The sequence below is a fragment of the Sinocyclocheilus rhinocerous genome, unplaced genomic scaffold, assembly GCF_001515625.1.
Source record: "Sinocyclocheilus rhinocerous isolate Xijiao unplaced genomic scaffold, SAMN03320098_v1.1 scaffold19, whole genome shotgun sequence".
NCBI lineage: Eukaryota > Metazoa > Chordata > Actinopteri > Cypriniformes > Cyprinidae > Sinocyclocheilus > Sinocyclocheilus rhinocerous.
The window spans coordinates 1,265,085-1,283,869 of record NW_015638975.1 but is presented as its reverse complement, the minus strand read 5'-3'; the positions used below and the strand labels follow the sequence as shown (position 1 = coordinate 1,283,869).

At 36.0% G+C, this 18,785-nt stretch overlaps 1 pseudogene; it reads left to right on the top strand.

Annotated features, from left to right (window-relative positions):
- Positions 1 to 18,785, top strand: part of LOC107750604 (talin-2-like) — a 55,386-nt pseudogene that overhangs the window by 11,152 nt on the left and 25,449 nt on the right.

Here is an 18,785-nt window from a genome sequence, read left to right as displayed (position 1 = left end):
GATAAACCGTATATTGCCGTAGTCGTGTGTTTATTAGTCACGTTGAATCAATGAAAGCAGTTGAATCTTCTGTTTATTCAGCTGCAGCGATAGGCATTTTCTGGGTTTCTTCTGCGAGGCGTATTTGGAGTTTCAGCGCGAGAGCGCCCTCTGGCCTTTGGATGGAGATTTACTGCTGATCACAGAACCGTGCTTCACTGAAAGATACGCATGACAATCGCAGCTTCTGTCGAATCGCGATCTCGATTCCATTTCGATTTATCGTGCAGCCCTACTGCTCTAGTACTTGTACCCTATTTTAGAATGGAGCACTGCTGGGTATACTAATATACATACTTTATGAGTAATAGCCTCATTAGCTGGCAGTGGTTTTAGTTGCTAATCCCCACAATTTCAGTGACAGTTCAGATTAAGCTGTCTAGCGCCGCTCATTTTTCTCAGGGATAGCTGCTTTATGAAAGTGTACAGCATGTTAAGTGTTGCTCCAGTCTTGTTAAATGAGCTGGATTGTCAGTGAAAATACAGTCATTAAACCAGCTAATGACTAGCAGGAGGCTGCTTGGCTGCAGCAGAAGATGCTTTTGCAGATGTTATTGCTGTTGGCTGAAGTCTATTTCCGTTTGCAAACTCTTCACTGTTTGCAAAATATGTTTAAGAGGCATTACTTTTGTGCCAGTTCTGAACTGATCTGACTTGCTTTGAAACTATGGAATGGTTTATTAACTAATAACTAATATTGACATGGTTATTATTAGATTTTCATATAGGCCTACACTAGTGCTCGAGGGTCAGTAAGATTTTTTTTTGCTACTTTTTTGATGAATTGATATACTTTTATTAAGCAAAAAATACATTAAAGGGGTCATGAACTGAGAAACCAAAATTGCATAAGAGGTCATTGTACTTTGAAAACATCCTCTAAGTTTCAGTAATGTCGCACCACACAAGTTTGAGTAACTGTTTTCATTACGTGATCACTATTGCTTTGTCTGTTATTACAGATCGTTTCATATATACTGAGTATTTATGCATTTTTTAACCTAAATCATAGCAGTGTTCATTTGTGAAGGATGTAGGCTGTCAAACATACACAACTATTAGCCAATCATAGCTGTGGGCATTTACTTCCGAGTCTACAATTTACGCTTATTCAAACTGAGCAATCTCATGAGGGGGGTTAAAACAAGGACAGAAAGTAGCCTATTACTTCTCAATTGTTTTCTGATGTAAAAAATCTTGGTAACATTATAAGGGGACCTCAGAGAACAGTACAAAATAATAAAACAAGGCAGTTCATGACCCCTTTAAGTGACAGACTTTTTTATTGTTGCAAAGGATATGCGTTTCAAATAAATGCTTTTGCTTTGAACTTTCTATTCAAAGATTCCTTTTACCAAAATATTATGCACAAATGCTTCGAAAATTGTTAATAATAATAAATCATTCTTGAGCACCAAATCAGCATTTAAGTATGAATTCTGAATGATCATGTGACACTGAGGATTCAGCTTTGTCATCACAAAAATAAATTTCATTTTAAAATATATTAAGATAGAAAAGTATTTCACAATATTACTGTTTTTGATTTAAATAAAAATGTAACCTTGGTGAGCATAAGAGACTCAAAACCTAAAAAACTTAGCGACCTGAAACTTTTGAACTGTAATGTATGAAGGAAATATTTTAGATATATAGTAATGAGATGTTGTTAGGATTTCCGTACTTAGACATTTAACATGTTTTGTCATTGTCAATATAAAATGTATTGTATGTAGGGTCTTGATCTACTATAGGTCTTAATCATCATTGTTGTAATTTTGAAAATAACTGTCTCTGAGATGCAAGCAGATGTAAAGGATTGGGGTATAATTCAGTGTGTGAATGCTGTGCTGGTCTCTACTAGGGTTTTATGTGCATTGAAATGGCTTTTAACCAAGAACACTGACTCTGCAAGATGATGCACGTATCATTTTAATGATACAATACTTTCTCCTGCATCCCATTTTAATGTGGGGCAGACTATAAGTACATATTTGCAGGTTAATTTCCTTAACGTGTATATTTTAGTTGCTGTACAGAGTTACAAATTTGCTCTGTTTGAGCATCCTGTCCAGGCTGAACGATGGAAGACAGGGGAAGTGCTGAGGAGTGTGTGTCTGTGCAGGTTTTTTCAATCAAATCCATTTACCCATGTTAAATAGATGTCACACCATGAAACTGTGTATAACCATGTCAGCCCCATCATCCACAATGTGAGCTGGCTGGCTGTAAAATAGAAATTTCTCTGTTTGTCTGCCCATTTTTTGGAGGGATTATTATTTTAGAATGATGGTTTAATGTGCCCTCCTTCTTTTGAAACCGTTCATACACCCCTGTGTCTAGACTAGACTCTGTATTCATGCTGCGAGTTAATCTAGCCTGGAAGCTTATTGAGTTTTGCGGATCCAGCAGGAATGTTGCTTGTCTTTCAAGAGCCAGGCTTGCTAACTGGCCTGTGACAAAACAGATTTTCAGAATTTCAGATTGAGCTAATTTTGCGGCTCAATTTCTTTTTTGGACTAAGGGTTAGCTCAGCTGAAAATTAAAATGGTCATCATTTAGTCACCCCCATGTCATTTCATACAGACTTTCATACAGCTTCAAAACACAAATATATTTTTAAAGAAACTGATTTCTGTCCCTTTATTGAAAGTCCATTATACCAAAACTTTGATGCTTGAAAACATTCATAAAGACACTGTAAATGTAATCCATATTAATCAAGCCATTTAATCCAAGTCTTCTGAAGAGACACAGATTTAAGCTTTTACTCGCATACCTAGAGCACATTAAAAATGCTAAACAGAAGATCAAAAGACAACCAATGAGGTTTGTTCTTGCCCATATAGAAGTTTGTATTTCTGAAAGTTACAGAATGTTTTGAGTACATTGAACTCTTATCCCAAAAAATTGTCCTTGATTTTTTGGGATAAGAGTTCAATGTACTCAAAACAATTTTAATAATTCAATAATAACAATAATTCAATATCAATATTTATCGCGATATAATTTTTTTCAATAACGGTGATATGATTTTTAAACACATTTCCGATATTTCGATATACATTACCAGTGTTTCCCATTCATTGATTTATTTGTGGCGTTTGACTTCATTGAATAAACATGAGCTCTGCACCTTTCAAAACAAAACACGGCACGGGTGTTTTGTAAGAATGTATCTCTGAAGGGAACCGACTGTCTTTAGAAAAGTTTCATGGCATTTTTATTTTATCGGATAAGGAAGCGTTCATGAGCGGAGCTGATTTGATTACAGCCATTACTGGAGAAACCGCTAGTTCTACCGCTCTCAACGCGCCTCCTGCTGGCAGACAATCAGTTTACATTTTCAATAAGACCGTCTCCAGCAACATGCTTTTGTAGTAGTTTTTTTGTGTTTTTTTTTTCTGCAGAAACTCAGAGCACTTTTCATACTCTTTATACTGCCAAAATTACATTTGTTTCAATCTATAAGAATAATCAGCCTACACTACCAGTCAAAAGTTTTTGAACAGTAAGGTTTTTAATGTTTTTTTTTTAAGAATTATTTTCTGCTCACCATGCCTGCAATTATTTGATCCAAAGTACAGCAAAAACAGTACCATTTTGAAATATTTTTACTTATTAAAATACCTGTTTTCTATTTGAATATATTTTAAAATGTAATTTATTCCTGTGATTTAAAGCTGAATTTTCAGCATCATTACTCCATCATTCAACATCATTACTTCAGTGTCACATGATCCAGAAATCATTCTAATATGCCGATTTGCTGATTATCAATATTTCAAACAGTTGAGTACATTTTTGTTCAGGATTCTTTGATTAATAGAAGGATCCAAAGGTCAGCATTTATCTGAAATGAAAAGCTTTTGTAACATTATACACTGTTCCATTCAAAAGCTTGGAGTCAGTATGATTTCTTTTTTTTTTTTTTGGAAAGAAATTATAGAAATTAATACTTTAACTTAGTAAGGATGCTTCAAATTGATCAAAAGTGATGATTAAGACATTTATAATGTTACAAAAGATTTCTATTTCAGATAAATGCTGTTCTTCTAAACTTTCTGTTCATCAAAGAACCCTGAAAAAATTCTACTCATCATAATAATAAATGATTTTTGAGCAGAAAATCAGAATATTATCAAGGATCATGTGACTGGAGTAATGATGCTAAAAATATAGCTTTGAAATCACAGGAATAAATTACATTTTAAAATATTTTCAAATAGAAAAGTTATTTTAAATAGTAAAAATATTTCAAAATGTTACTGTTTTTGCTGTACTTTGGATCAAATAAATGCAGGCTTGGTGAACAGAAGAGAATTCTTTAAAAACATTAAAAATCTTACTGATCAAAAACTTTTGACTGGTAGTGTATGTCAGCCTATAGTTTGAAGTTAAAGTTATTAATATTAATTAGGTGAGTCTGAGATGATTATTTGACAGTAATTTCGCATTTCTTGTTTATATGAAGGCTAAATACAAATAAAAGGTTAACATTCATTTATTTGTGATGGGTTTTTTTTTCAAAAATATATGGTTTTATATGAGGTGTCATAGACTTGGCAAATTCATTTTTCATAAGTTTGTATGCACAGACATCTGTTGTGGGCGTTCTTGGCAGTTTTTACGAGGCTTTTTTTAATAGTGTTCATATCGATATCGGAATTATGTCTTATCGACCCAACTTTAGAAATATCTCGTGATATAAATTTTGGCCATATCGTCCAGCCCTATGATTCATTAATGAGCATTTTCTGTATTGTTCAGTACATTATATATTACATTATATACTGTAAATAGGTTGAACATGGACTGAATGTTGCTCTGAGTTAACAACAGTCATCTTGCTTGAACATGCTGCATGTACAGGGGGTTGTTCATTTTGTCTTTCAGTGATGGTGAGTCATTGGGAAGCCGTCTGACGCTCTGATGTGTTCTTCACCGCCTACACATGCAAGTCAGGCCAGTGACGGCCATGTCTGCTGTTCATCACACAGGCCTTTCCGAGCGTCATGCTTTAACAGTCGCTCATTTTTTTTCCTCTATCCATCTCTCCTCCAACTTGTTCATTACTTTCCAGAGTGCTCTTGGCAGAAAAAGGGTGTCTGAATATTTGTAATTGTGATTTAGTTAAAATGGCTGTTCTGCTACTTTTCATTATTTATTATCGTGCTTTGAGTATGATGGTGATTTGTGATCTTTCTTTTGTGATTTAAGTTTTAATTTGAAAGCATTTAGATTTCCAGCTTGGCATAGATGATGAAGAGCTAATTTTCCGTATCTATTTAAAGGAATAGTACGCCAAAAAAAATTAAATGGGGTCACTCACCCTCGTTTTAATCCCCTGTAACTTTCTTCCATGAAACACAAAGTGAGAATGTTTTGGCAGTCTTTGCCATATGAAAAACATATAATTTAACTTACAGTATTCCATTTCAAATGCTGCATCTGAAGTCGCTTACTGGCAGAGAAGATGCTACATTTGATGAAGAACTTGCTTTGCGAGAGCTTAAAGGTATAGTTCACCCAAAAATGAAAATTCTGTCATTAATTACTCACCCTCATGTCATTCAAAACCTGTAAGACCTTCGTTCATCTTCAGAACACAAATTAAGATATTTTTGATGAAATCCAAGAGCTCTCTGACCCTGCATGGATAGCAATGCAACTGACCCGTTCAAAACCCAGAAAGGTAGTAAGGACATCATTAAAATAGTCCATGTGACATCAGTGGTTCAACCTTAATTTTATGAAGCTACTTTTTGTGCACAAAGAAAACAAAAATAACTTTATTCAACAATTATTTCTCTTCTGTGTCAGACTTTGACGCACGTTCACAACAGTACCATGACACATGCACATGTGCATTCTTCTGCTTGTAAACGGCAACAAAAAAAAGGCTCAGCGCATCTGGGTTCTACGTCATAACGCCGCCTCCTGCGTCAGCAGCAACACACGCATGCGTCGTGGTACTTTTGTGAAAGCCCGGCGGAGACTGACACGGCAGAAGAATTGTTGAACAAAGTCATTATTTTTGTTTTCTTTGTGCACAAAAAGTATTTTCGTAGCCTCATAAAATTACATTTGAACCACTGATGTCACATGGACAATTTTACCGACGTCCTTACTACATTTCTGGGCCTTGAACGTGGAAGTTGCGTTGTTGTCTATGCAGGGTCAGAAAGTTTAAAAAAATGCTAACCCCTAAACCTACCCCACACCTGACCCTAACCTTAACCAGTGAAACTGACTGCACGGCGGGATTGGCGCTGAATAGCGTGGTAAAGAAAGATGCAGTTCAGGAGATAAACAGTTAATAAGATTATGCGATATGAGATCGTTCCGTAACTCCCCAACCGGACCTCAACGGACATTGGCACCTTTATAGTTACACCCAGCATCACTACCCCCTCCTACCATGCGAATTTCGAGCCCCGGGATGCCCCCATTGCTTGGAACAAAGCGATAGAGTAAAATCTTTCCCCTGCGCTGCGCTGGGACGGCTCGCGGGAGAGCTCGTGGGTGATTCCCGTTTATATCATTAAGCAGATGTTCAAACTCCAGTCCGAACACCACTGGCCACGAGCTTTGGGCTCTGCTCTCACAGAGAATATTTACTTATATAGCATATTTTATTTTAGATGAACTAGAAACAATGTTTAATTTATAAAGTTTTATTTTGAAATGTAAGTCAATAACAATTGGCTGGAGCCAGAGCCAATGGTGAAAGTCTTTGCGCGAGGAGACCCCGCCCCATTTTGGAGGTTCTGCCCACTTTTGGAGTTCACGCCCCATTTTGGAGACCTCCGGTCTGCAGTTATACCTACTTGGAATTTTCTGCCGAATTATAACCACTGAATTTGTGGAAGCGAATTTGGAAAGTGAAATAAAATGGACCGAAATTTGCCTGTCGAATATTGTACATCGTATTTTTAAACAGATTGAATATTTTGGAAGTGAATTCTGGAAGGTGAATATGAATTATTGAATTTTTAATTATGAAAATGTGTGAAATATTTTGAATTGAAATATTCACAGCTTAAATAAACAACTGTTAAATTTCAGGACCTAAAAATGCAAGCCCTGAAAATACAAGGCATTAAAATGCAAGCACTGTTAATGCAATGCATTATTTTTTCAGTTAGTGCTATTCAACATGCTTTTTTGTTTCAAAGACATACGGCATTATTTTACTTCCATAAGTTACGAAGATGAACGAAGGTCTTACGGGTTTGAAACGACGTGAGGGTGATTAACTAATGACAGAATTTTCATTTTTGGGCGAACTATACCTTTAAACATTGTTCTGTGTAGCATGTAGAATGAATGCAATCTTAACTGCATTGTCATGTGACGTACGGCATCAGTTGCTTCACTTCCATGCCATTCATGACTCTGCTCTTGTGACCTAATGGGATATTAATGTGCCCATCAGATGTCCATTTCAGAATCTCGGTGGAAGTAGTAGGCCATCTGGGTACTTTTCACCTTCTGATTTTTGAATGCTGTGTATTCTGACATACGACTCCTCTGGTGTGTGTTTTTTTTGCCTACTATATAGTAGGGTAATACAGTAGGCATATTTGGACGTGATGAAAATGTAATGCTGTTGTTGTTTGCATAACGTTTGTGAGTGTGAGGTTGATGTGATTAATCAGTGCGGAGTAAATGGTCTGTCCTGGACTCCTGTTGACCTCTGTTATTGGTTGAATGGCAGCAGCTGCTGCACAGATGTTCCTACCACTCACTGAGGTCACTTACCACACACACAACGCAACTCAATACAGCAGCAGCTCTATGACCCCCATCCGCTATCTGGGATAGTCACACCAGTCTCATTGTGAAGTGTGTATAGTGGTTGACTAGACAATGTTCAGGAAAAAGTCATGACATTCTTTTGTTGTTTTCAGATTTACAGTAGAAGAGCTTGTTTCTTCTCTTCTGATTCTCGATATTTCTTCCCTCAAGCTGCTATTTTTGTAAGATGCTGCGTATGTGTTAAAACGCTGTCGTAAGCTCTAACTTGATTTACTTTCACCTTTAATTTCACCTTTTATTTAATAAGCGCATTTGGTAATTTAGGAGTTTAGTGTAAGCTCTTGACTTTTAAGAGTGTTTAGAGGCCTCTGGCTTTGAGTCAGCTCTGCAATCATGAGATCATTAGCAGATAGACCTGGGTTAATTACGGCGGCATTAACTCATTCCTCATGAGGCTCAAACGTACACACACACACACACACATCACTGGTAGGATTTCTATTTTAAATTAGCTGGGTTTCTTTTTTTCAAACTTGCCCATCTGTTAAATCTTCCACCTAACATGGTTAATGGGAATAACATTTAGGCTGAATAATAATTCATTTCTAAATTGATAATGTAGACTTTTCCTTTGGCAGTTGATGGAAGAAGAACTTTAAAGCTATTATGTGGATAAACCTTGTCAGGCCCAATTCAATATCCATTACTGTGGACTGTTTTACTAAAGCCGCCCGCTGGCGGTGAGCCCGGGTGCGAGGGCCCGTTCATCGCTGCTTGCAGCTTTAATTTGAATTGTCTTTTTAATAGCATTTGTAAAGTTTTTGCTCTCTATTTGCTTGTCTGATCATCACTCTTTCTCACTGTCTCCACAGCTGTGAAGATCTGCAGTGATTCAGTGTTTGCATACGCCTCATTTACGGTAAGCCAAGCCCTCTGTACCTCTTTGAGCTGATTTTTTCCCCCTGAGCTACATACAGTTGTGTTGTTCTTAGGTGTATCTGTCATTGCTGTGGAAAAAAGTCTTCCTCCACCATTTTTGTCTTAAAAAATTTTTGTACCCAAAACAGTCCCATCAGTAGGACTCGGGTACCCCTTCATTGACACTAAACCGAAAATGTTGTTTATTTAGTATTTGCATTATTAATGTGATCATTTTTACAATAATTCACTTTTTTTTATGATTTATTTATTACATTTTCACACCAGCAAAAAACAAATGGAAAAAATAGATAAAGAAAATAAAATCAGGAAAGAAAATAATAATACAAAAATATCACATACGTAATCTCACCCAACCCACAGGTTGAGAGCAGTGTCCAATATTGTACAGAAAAACTGTATGTAACAATACAAACATAAGTTGAAACAAAGTAGACATTAATTAGTCCAGGAAGTTGAGGGGGTAACCTGAATAACAGGTTAGGAGAAAAGGAGAGAGAATAAATAAATAAATAAAATAAAAAAAAAACATGTATTTTTACTTGCAGCAAATATTGTGCCTATATAGTGCTTACCTGGTAAGTACAGACTAATAGTGCGGTGCAGAATGGGCAATCAGTCAATCAATGGAGGCTACATCTAGCCGCAGAGACTTAACATACTCCAAAAAGGGTAACAAAAGTCTTGAAAATTTTAACTACGGAACCTCGAAGACTGTTTAATTCTTTCCAATTTAACAAAGAAAAAGGCATCTTTTATCCACTAAGTAGTAGTGAGGACTTTTCCAATGCATCAAAATAGAGCGCTTTGCTAGTAGTGAGAGAAAGACTACTAACTCATCAAAATAAAATGGCAACTCACAATCAGGAGGAAAAACTTCAAAAAGGCCAATTAACGGAGAAGGATGAATGTTACATGTTACAATGATTCACATTTAAACTAAAAACAATCAATACTATATGACTTAAAGGAACGCTCCACTATTTTTGAAAATAGGCTCATTTTCCAACTCCCCTAGAGTTAAACAGTTGAGTTTTACCGTTTTCGAATCCATTCAGCCGATCTCCGGGTCTGGCGGTAGCACTTTTAGCTGCAGCTTTGCATAGATCATTGAATCTGATTAGACCATTAGCAGTTTCGATATTTTTCCTATTTAAAACTTGACTCTTCTGTAGTTACATCTTGTACTAAGACCGACGGAAAATGAAAAGTTGCGATTTTCTAGGCCGATATGGCTAGGAACTATACTCTCATTCCGGCGTAATAATCAAGGAACTTTGCTGCCGTACCATGGGTGCAGCAGGCGCAATGATATTACGCAGCGCCTGAAAATAGTCCCCAGCTAGGTAACTTCCAACGGAAGGCACGCTCCCTGTGCAAGCAGGTGGTCACATTGGTTATGTTGGTGGAATTTTGCCTATTTTCAGGCACTGCATAATATCATTGTGCCTGCTGCATCCATGACTCTTTGGTCATTTTTGAGCGAGATGCTAATGGTCTAATCAGATTCAATGATCTATGCAAAGCTGCAGCTAAAAGTGCTACCGCCAGACCCGGAGATCGGCTGAATGGATTTGAAAACGGTAAAACTCAACTGTTTAACTCTAGGGGAGTTGGAAAATGAGCCTATTTTAAAAAATAGTGGAGTGTTCCTTTAACAGTTTTTTTTTCTTCTTTTTTTGAACTTAAGCAGTTTCTGTCATTTTATAATTTAATGTAATTTAATGCAAGTTTGATTGGCCAAAACATGTAATGCTAAGAAAATAAGAAAGCTTGTATTGTTGTGAAGCAGTGTTTTTATTGCTAACTACAACTTGAGAAACTATAATTACTAGTATAATAAATAATGAAATAAATCAAAGCTGAAGTAATGAAATGACTAAAACTAAAATAAACATTAACTAATGATGAAGAAATAAACTGATAACAATGTATAAAATAATAATAATAAACACTAAAATAGTATATAAATAATACTAAAATAACACTATTGTGAAGAGGCATATAATAACAGTGTTCATAATTTCTGTTTTACAGGTTTAACTAAGCTAAATTAAATATTTTACTTTTTTTTATTTTTTATATAGATTTGACTTTGAGGAGTTCTGGTTAACTTGAAACTTTGTGGAGGGTAGAGTTTAGCGGTGTAATCATATTTCAGTAGCCCACAGTTACTATAGTAACACTGGTGACAGACATGAGTCACGTCTACATGAGTGTATGACTGAATATAGCTGCTGAGTCTCACTGATATGAGGCAGTGGAAATAAAAGGTTGTGTTAATTGCATTACTGGCTGCATGTGTGCCTTTCATTACTGTAAGAACTTGAGTGAGTAATTAGACTTTAGTCAGACTGCTAACTTGAATGCAGTATGAGATCCTGTTGAAGGTCTATAAATGGAAGGACATTCTCTGGAGTGTTATGATTTTCAGGCTCTCTAGAGACACCGGTGGGCTGGTCGAGTTAGTGCTTGTGGACCTATATGCCTATCTTCCGTATTTTGGACAAATAGTCTGGCCCAAACTGGTGGGTAACACAGCAAATGAATGGTATTTTGGTATAAAATTTTAAGAACCATTTCTGTAATGCATATGTCAGTGTTTTCTTCAGTGCTTTTCTGCTGCTGAATCTCCAGCATAGTGAAAAAAAATCATATTTTACATGAGTTTTGAATATGAGGTGGCAGTCTGAATTGAATGTGGTTAGACCAAAAGGTTGCTTACTGAAAAATAATGGCAAGAAAACACAGCTTTCTGTTTTATTGTCTCCTAGGGCTGCACACAAAAATGTAAACAGTGTGACCAAAGTAGTCTGATTCATAAGAAAATGACCCTAGTGAACCTTTTGTTTAATGAATCATTGATTCAATGAACTCCAAGTTATTACTTCAGTGATGTCTGTCTTATAATTAATATATGCATATCAGACATTGTGTCACGACTATTGCATTTCCAACAATACATTTCCCGATCTATGTATGTCTGTCTTTGATGGCTCAGAGCTCAACAGATTGTCCCTGACATACTGGGTCAGATCACGCTGCCAGTGTTCAGTGTGCCAACTGTGCACAAGGGCATCCTCAATCCCCACAGACACACACAGACTAAAGATTAGCTAGATGCTGAGAGAAACTCTGACTTTAAGAGTAATAATTCTGGCTTTTTATTGATTTTGAAGTTAAACCATGTTGTAATTATCTTTCTGTTCCAGCCAGGGCTGCTTGAACCATGAAGTGAAACTCTATCCTCTGTCTAATATTATGTTGTGTCTTTGTTTTTCTGTGTGTGAAAAACATTAATGAAATGAAACTAGGCAGTGTTTCATTAATGTGCAGTTTGGATGGTGCTGAAAGAGTAAAGACAGCTGACTGGGAGTTCAGGTGTTAACAGTAAAGTGTGTGTGTGTGTGTGAGAGAGAGAGAGAGAGAGAGAGAAAGAGATGGGGAGGGAGAGAGAGAGGGAGGGAGGGAGAGAGAGAAATGGACAGAATCCAGATACCTTTCTTATAACACACAATGTCAAACAGGAAAATGTGTAAAAGGTACAGATTATAATGTATGTGTATTAGGGGACCAAAACTCTGTGATTGAGTTTGCCCTGATTTAATAATTAATGTCACACATGAGTATTTGTATTGGGTGTATAATAATATCATGAAGCCGGACAGTAATTTCGCCCTCTACGTAAAACTTTATTAAGTAAAAGATTTAAAAAATAAAATATTTATATATTTATTTTTTTGGTCACACTTTATTTTGAGGTCCAATTATCACTATTAACAAACCTTTAACTATGACTTTTGCCTCAATAAACTGCTAATTTGCTGCTTAGTAATACTTAGTAAGGTAGTTGTTAAGTTTAGGTATTGGGTAGGATTAGGGATGTAAAATATGGTCATGCAGAATATGTGCTTTATAATTACTAATAAACAGCCAATATGTTAATAATGTGCATGCTAATAAGCAACTAGTTAATAGTGAATTGGTCCCTCCCTATACCAAAGTGTTGCTTTTTTTTTTTTTTTTAAGAAATTACTATTTATTTAGCAAGGATGCATTAAATTCTAATTTTACATTGTTGCAAATAATTTCTGGTACAAATAATTTCTATTTCAAATAAATGCTGTCCTTTTGAACTTTCTATTCATAAAAAAGGTATCACAGATTCATTACAAATGTTACGAGAAATGTGTAAGAAATGTTTCTTGAGCACCAATGATTTCTGACGGATCTTGTGATACTGAAGACTGGAGTACAGGCTGCTGATAATTCATCTTGCCATCACAGAAATGAATTACATTTTAAAACCATATTAAAATGGAAAACTGTTATTTGAAAATTTGAACTAATATTTCACAATATTACTGTTTCTGTATTTTTAAATCAATTAAACACAGCCTTGGTGAGCATGAGAGACTTATTTCAAAAACCGTAAAACCTTACTGACCCCAAACTTTTGAACGTTAGTGTATATTTATTTTTGTATTATTTAGTGAAGGAACACTTTGCTGACAATCAGTATCTGCAGTATCTTAATGAATATTAATGTTTGACAGTATTTGTGTTTACATCCTTTATGAAACTGTTGATTAGTTCCTAAAATCAGCATCATCTAAACGCGCACATGTTCTCCCGTTTGCTGTCTTCAGCTCTCCATCTTCCTCATTTCCCTTCTTCTCTCCACAGGTGCAGATTCTGTAATCCATAAGCTGGCAGGATGGTGGTGCTGTCTCTGAAGATCTGTGTGAGACAGTGTAATGTGGTGAAGACGATGCAGTTTGAGCCATCAACGGCTGTGTACGATGCATGTCGGGTCATCAGAGAGAGGGTTCCAGAAGCCCAGACAGGACAAGGTGGGATACCTTTCTTTCTATGGTCTTTTGTAGTATATCTATAGAAGCCCGTTTCTGCCACTGAATAAAAAATAAAAAAAGGTAATTGCGACTTTTTATCTCACAATTTCTACTTTACATCTCACAATTTTTACTTTTTTTCTCAGAATTGTGAGATATAAACTCGCAATTGTGAGAAATGAAGTCAGAATTGCGAGATATAAACTGGCAGTTCAGATTTTTTTTCTCAGAATTGCGTGATATAAACTCACAATTGTGAGAAACTCGCAATTCTGAGAAATGAAGTCAGAATTGTGTGATATAAACTTGCAAATGCGAGTTAAGTCATATCTGTCTTTTTTTTCTCCTCAGAACTGGACTTTACAAGTCACAATTGCGAGTTTATATCTCATAATTCGGAGGAAAAAAACTCAGAATTGCGAGATACAAAGTCGCAATTGCGAGAAAAAAAGTAGTCAGAATTGTGACATAAAAAGTCACAATTACCTTTTTTTTTTTCTTTTTTTTAAATTCAGTGGCAGAAATGGGCTTCCATGTCAATGTTTACAGTGATTACAAATCTAGTTGCTGAAATTATATAATTTTGCCAAGTACAAGTTCTTATACAGTGTCTGTTGTTTCTCAGCTTCAGAATATGGGCTGTTTCTGTCAGATGAAGACCCCAGAAAAGGCATCTGGCTGGAAGGAGGCCGGACGCTGGACTATTACATGCTGAGAAATGGGGTAAGGCCTTTGATCTTCTGTCTCTCTATTTTACAAGCTCCTGTCAAATGTTCTGTGACATCTCTTTGCACTCTTGTCTTGTTTTGTGATGTGTCTTTGCACATTTTTTTTGTACTGAAAGATGAGAAGAGGTCTTAACTCTGCTCTTGGTTATTTTTATAGTCTCTGAGCATGTGTGAGAGAGGGGAAAGGCTCCCCTTAGCGTCTACACTTACTAAGACAAGCTACAGCAATGTGATTAAAGACATTTGTCACTGCAGCATATGGTTTTTGTTTATATTTGTTTACGCTTGTGAGTCTCTGTGCTTGTGCAAAGGAGTGTTGTATATAAAGACAAAGCCGGATGCTTGTTCCCAGGAAGAAATAAAGATGTGTGTGTGCAGTGTAAATTAGGATGTGTTAAATGAAGATTTCATCAGTAGTGTTTCATCTTTTGTTGATCAAAAGACCTCTTCTTCTCCCTCATACATGCACACAGATTTTCAGCTCTCATATCCACATGTCTTGCTTGTCTAATTTGTTGTATTTTGCATGCAATGAACACTTTATATATCCTTTCCTCTTGTTTCTGTCTCAGACATATTCACATTCATTATAGTGCTTGCAAGGCAGCACCCAATTTATATTCTTCACTCATTCTGATTAGGGTTTGTTCTTTTTGCAATTCTGCAAATAATTTAGCACAAACTGCTTCACATACAGATTCCATTTGAACTTTGTTTTGTAGATAATTACAGGCTTAGGTTTATGGTCTATATCTATTTTTGTAAGCTTTATACTTTAAAAACTGATTTGCTATTGGTCTTGTTTCTTAACTAATTTGCATACTAATTTTTATTGTCTTCCTCAACCATTTATAGTCATTTTTGCCTTTGCACAGATTAGATTTTTTTTCTACAGCTGGCAGAAAGCAAGACGTACTGGACAGCAAAATGGCTATAATGCAGAATTTCATTCAGAACCATAGCATAAAACCTAAGCTTTCTCTTAAACTTTAACACTATTCATTTGCGGTGGTCAGGAATTCTAATCAAATCCAATTCTTCTCTCTCTCTCTCTCTCTCTCTCTCTGTCTCTTAGGACATACTGGAGTATAAGAAAAAACAGAGACCTCAGAAGATAAAAATGCTGGATGGAGCAGTAAAGACCATCATGGTGGATGATTCCAAAACTGTGGGAGAGCTGCTGGTCACCATCTGCAGTAGAATAGGTCAGTGATGCTCTTATACTATCTGATAGAACTATGTCATATACAGTTGCTTTCTCAGATTCTTTTGAGAGGGCATCTGTGGCAGTCCTGACTCACTTGGTTGCCATAGACACGATCATAGGGGGAAAAAAACTGTAAACTGTTAGTCTTGTGGTATAGTTTTTATTTAAAGTGCAAGGTGACCTGGATTCAAATCCCAATGGTTTGCGCATACCTGTAGATGCAGTTTCATTGGACTGACCAAATATAGACAATGTTTCTGCCATAGCTTTTAAGACATACATTTTTCCCATATACACTACTGTTCAAATGTTTGAGGGCATTTCTTTAAAAGAAAGAAAGAATAATTTGTTTTAACTTAGCAAGGATGAATTAAACTGATCTGTAAAGACATTTATAATGATACAAAAGATGTAGTTTTCAAATAAATGCTGTTCTTTTGAACTTTCTATTCATCAAAGTATCAGAAAAGCAAAAATGTATCCGTTTTCACAAAAAAAAGCAACAGAACTCTTTCCAGCATTGATAATAATAGTAAATGTATCTTAAGCACAAAATCAGCATATTAAAAGGATTTCTGAAGGATCATGTGACACTGAAGACTGGAGTAATGGCTGATCAAATAGCATGAAAGTTTTCTTTCAAAAAACACTAAAAAAACTTACTGACTGTCTGTAACTAAGTCTCATTGCTTCTCTTTCCAGGAATCACAAACTATGAAGAGTACTCTCTCATTCAGGAGGTGGTGGAGGAGAAGAAAGATGAAGGGACGGGCACACTGAAGAAAGACAGAACTCTGCTGAGGGAGGAGAGGAAGATGGAGAAGCTCAAAGCTAAACTGCACACAGATGATGACTGTAGGTAACACATCAGCCACCCTATCCAGATAGATATGCTAAATTATTCTTCGGCTGTAGAACTGCTAAATGGGCCACAATAAGTCAATAAAGTTCAGGTTTAGAATTGTTTCAGGGTTTATCTTTGCTTCCTGACCCTCCTATTGTATTATATTTTATTTTCGTATTCTTTTTGTGTCTAAGTACTTTCGTATTTTATTGTTTTGTGTGGGTTTATTTTGTTATTTCTCTTTCTGTATGCATGCGCATGAATGTTTGGTGTCAGCAAAATGTTATTTTTTTGGGATGGAGATGAACTTTTATTCAGCAAGTAGTCACAGTAAAGACATTTATAATGTTAAAAAAGATTTCTATTTCAAATAAATGATGATCTTTTGAACTTTCTATTCTTTAGAATCCTGGAGAAGAAAAAAGTATCCTGGTTTCAACAAAACAATAATAATAATAAATGTTACTTGAGCACTAAATCAGCATTAGAATGATTTCTGAAGTATCATGTGACGCTGATGATGAGTAATGGCTGATGAAAAATTCAGCTTTGCCATAACAGGAATAAATCACATTTTAAAATACACATTTACATTTAAAATTCAGTTGTTTTGCTGTATGTTTGATCAAATAAATGCAGCCTTGGTGAGCATAAGTCTTCTTTCAAAATCACTAAGACCATCTAACTGACCCCAAACATTTCAAGGGTTATATATCTTTTGTAAAGAAGTTTGTAAACTGTTTTACTATATAAATAGTTTGTTTTTCTCACAGTAAATTGGTTGGATCATGGACGTACATTTAGAGAACAGGGAGTCGAGGAGAGCGAAACTCTACTGTTGAGACGAAAGTTTTTCTACTCTGATCAAAATGTGGACTCGCGAGATCCTGTTCAGCTCAATCTGCTCTACGTACAGGTTCGGCTCACCTCTTGTCACTTATTATAGTTTACAATGATGCGAGGTGAAAGCCATGATGAGCACCCAACACCCCGGTTTGGCTTAACATCCCTCCCGCAGTGATGTTGCCCTAAATAATGTGTTTCCATGGTTCTTTACTTGCCAGTTCAATATAATGTTTATAGATTAAAATGCTGTAAATCTCTTATTGACATATGGCCCTAAAAGCCTCTTTGAGTGATGCACTGCATGCTGTTATACACATTGTATTGATCCACAAAGTAGTGTAGTCCCTTTTACCTTTTTGTAAGTTCTCCTCCTGTCGGGGGCTCGTTTGCTGATCTGTATCATTTCTGTTGTGTGATTTCCAAAGGCTTTGATAACAAGTGTGTCTACCTGCACAGGCGCGTGACGACATTCTGAATGGTTCTCATCCGGTGTCATTTGACAAGGCTTGCGAATTTGGTGGAATTCAAGCACAGATCCAGTTTGGGCCTCATATAGAACATAAACACAAATCTGGATTTCTGGAGTAAGACCACGAACTAATACTTTCAGTTATAGTACATAGTGTTTACGGCCCCTCTGCTTCATATCGATGAGAAATGATGTGTAAAATCTAGATGTTGTAATGACCATATGCTCCATTTAGTTAATGAGCTTAATATACTCAAATGAAAAGAGCTTAAATGCATTTAAATATTTTATGTGTATCATATAACTGTAATGCCTGTTTGCATTTCAGTGTATTGTCGCTAATTTGCACACTTTGTGCATTTCATGTCGTTCAGCTTGAAGGAATTTCTGCCTAAGGAATACATAAAACAGAGAGGTGCAGAGAAGAAGATCTTTCAGGTGGGTCAGGTTATCCTGCACTTTGTTTATAAATGGATATCATTTTATACACGGTTGTCTGTTTCTTAAACTTCTCTATTTGTAAGCAAAGATGTATGAGATAAATTAATTGGTTAGATGAGTAAACGCTTTATGAATTTTACAGGAACATAAGGCTTGTGGTGAAATGACAGAGATTGAAGCCAAAGTGAAGTATGTGAAGCTTGCAAGATCCCTCAGAACATATGGAGTGTCTTTCTTCTTGGTGAAGGTAAAGCGTATGTGTGTTTTACTTGGATATATAATCTATGTTTTTTACAGTGGAGATTCCAGACGCACTAGAATAGGTTGAATAAAAATATTAGCCTAAACTTTGTTTATAAAAAATGCTACATGCCTGTGCAGTCTATTCACTTCACTTTGTTTTTGTTTCTGTTTTTTTGGTTTTGGTTTTGTTTTGTTACAATCAAAAAACCTGAGGTGGCCATTCAGATTTCTTGACTAGGGATACCCATATGGACTCTCTGTTTTTTTATGTGTTTGCCTTAAAGTCATATTTCTGAATATATTTCTCATACCCAAGTACAGAAATTTTCCTCGGTGTACATGCTGCCAATCAATGTTCTCATGAGAGCTTTCATCATCCGAGACGAATTCCACCTCCAGAATTATTCCATCTATT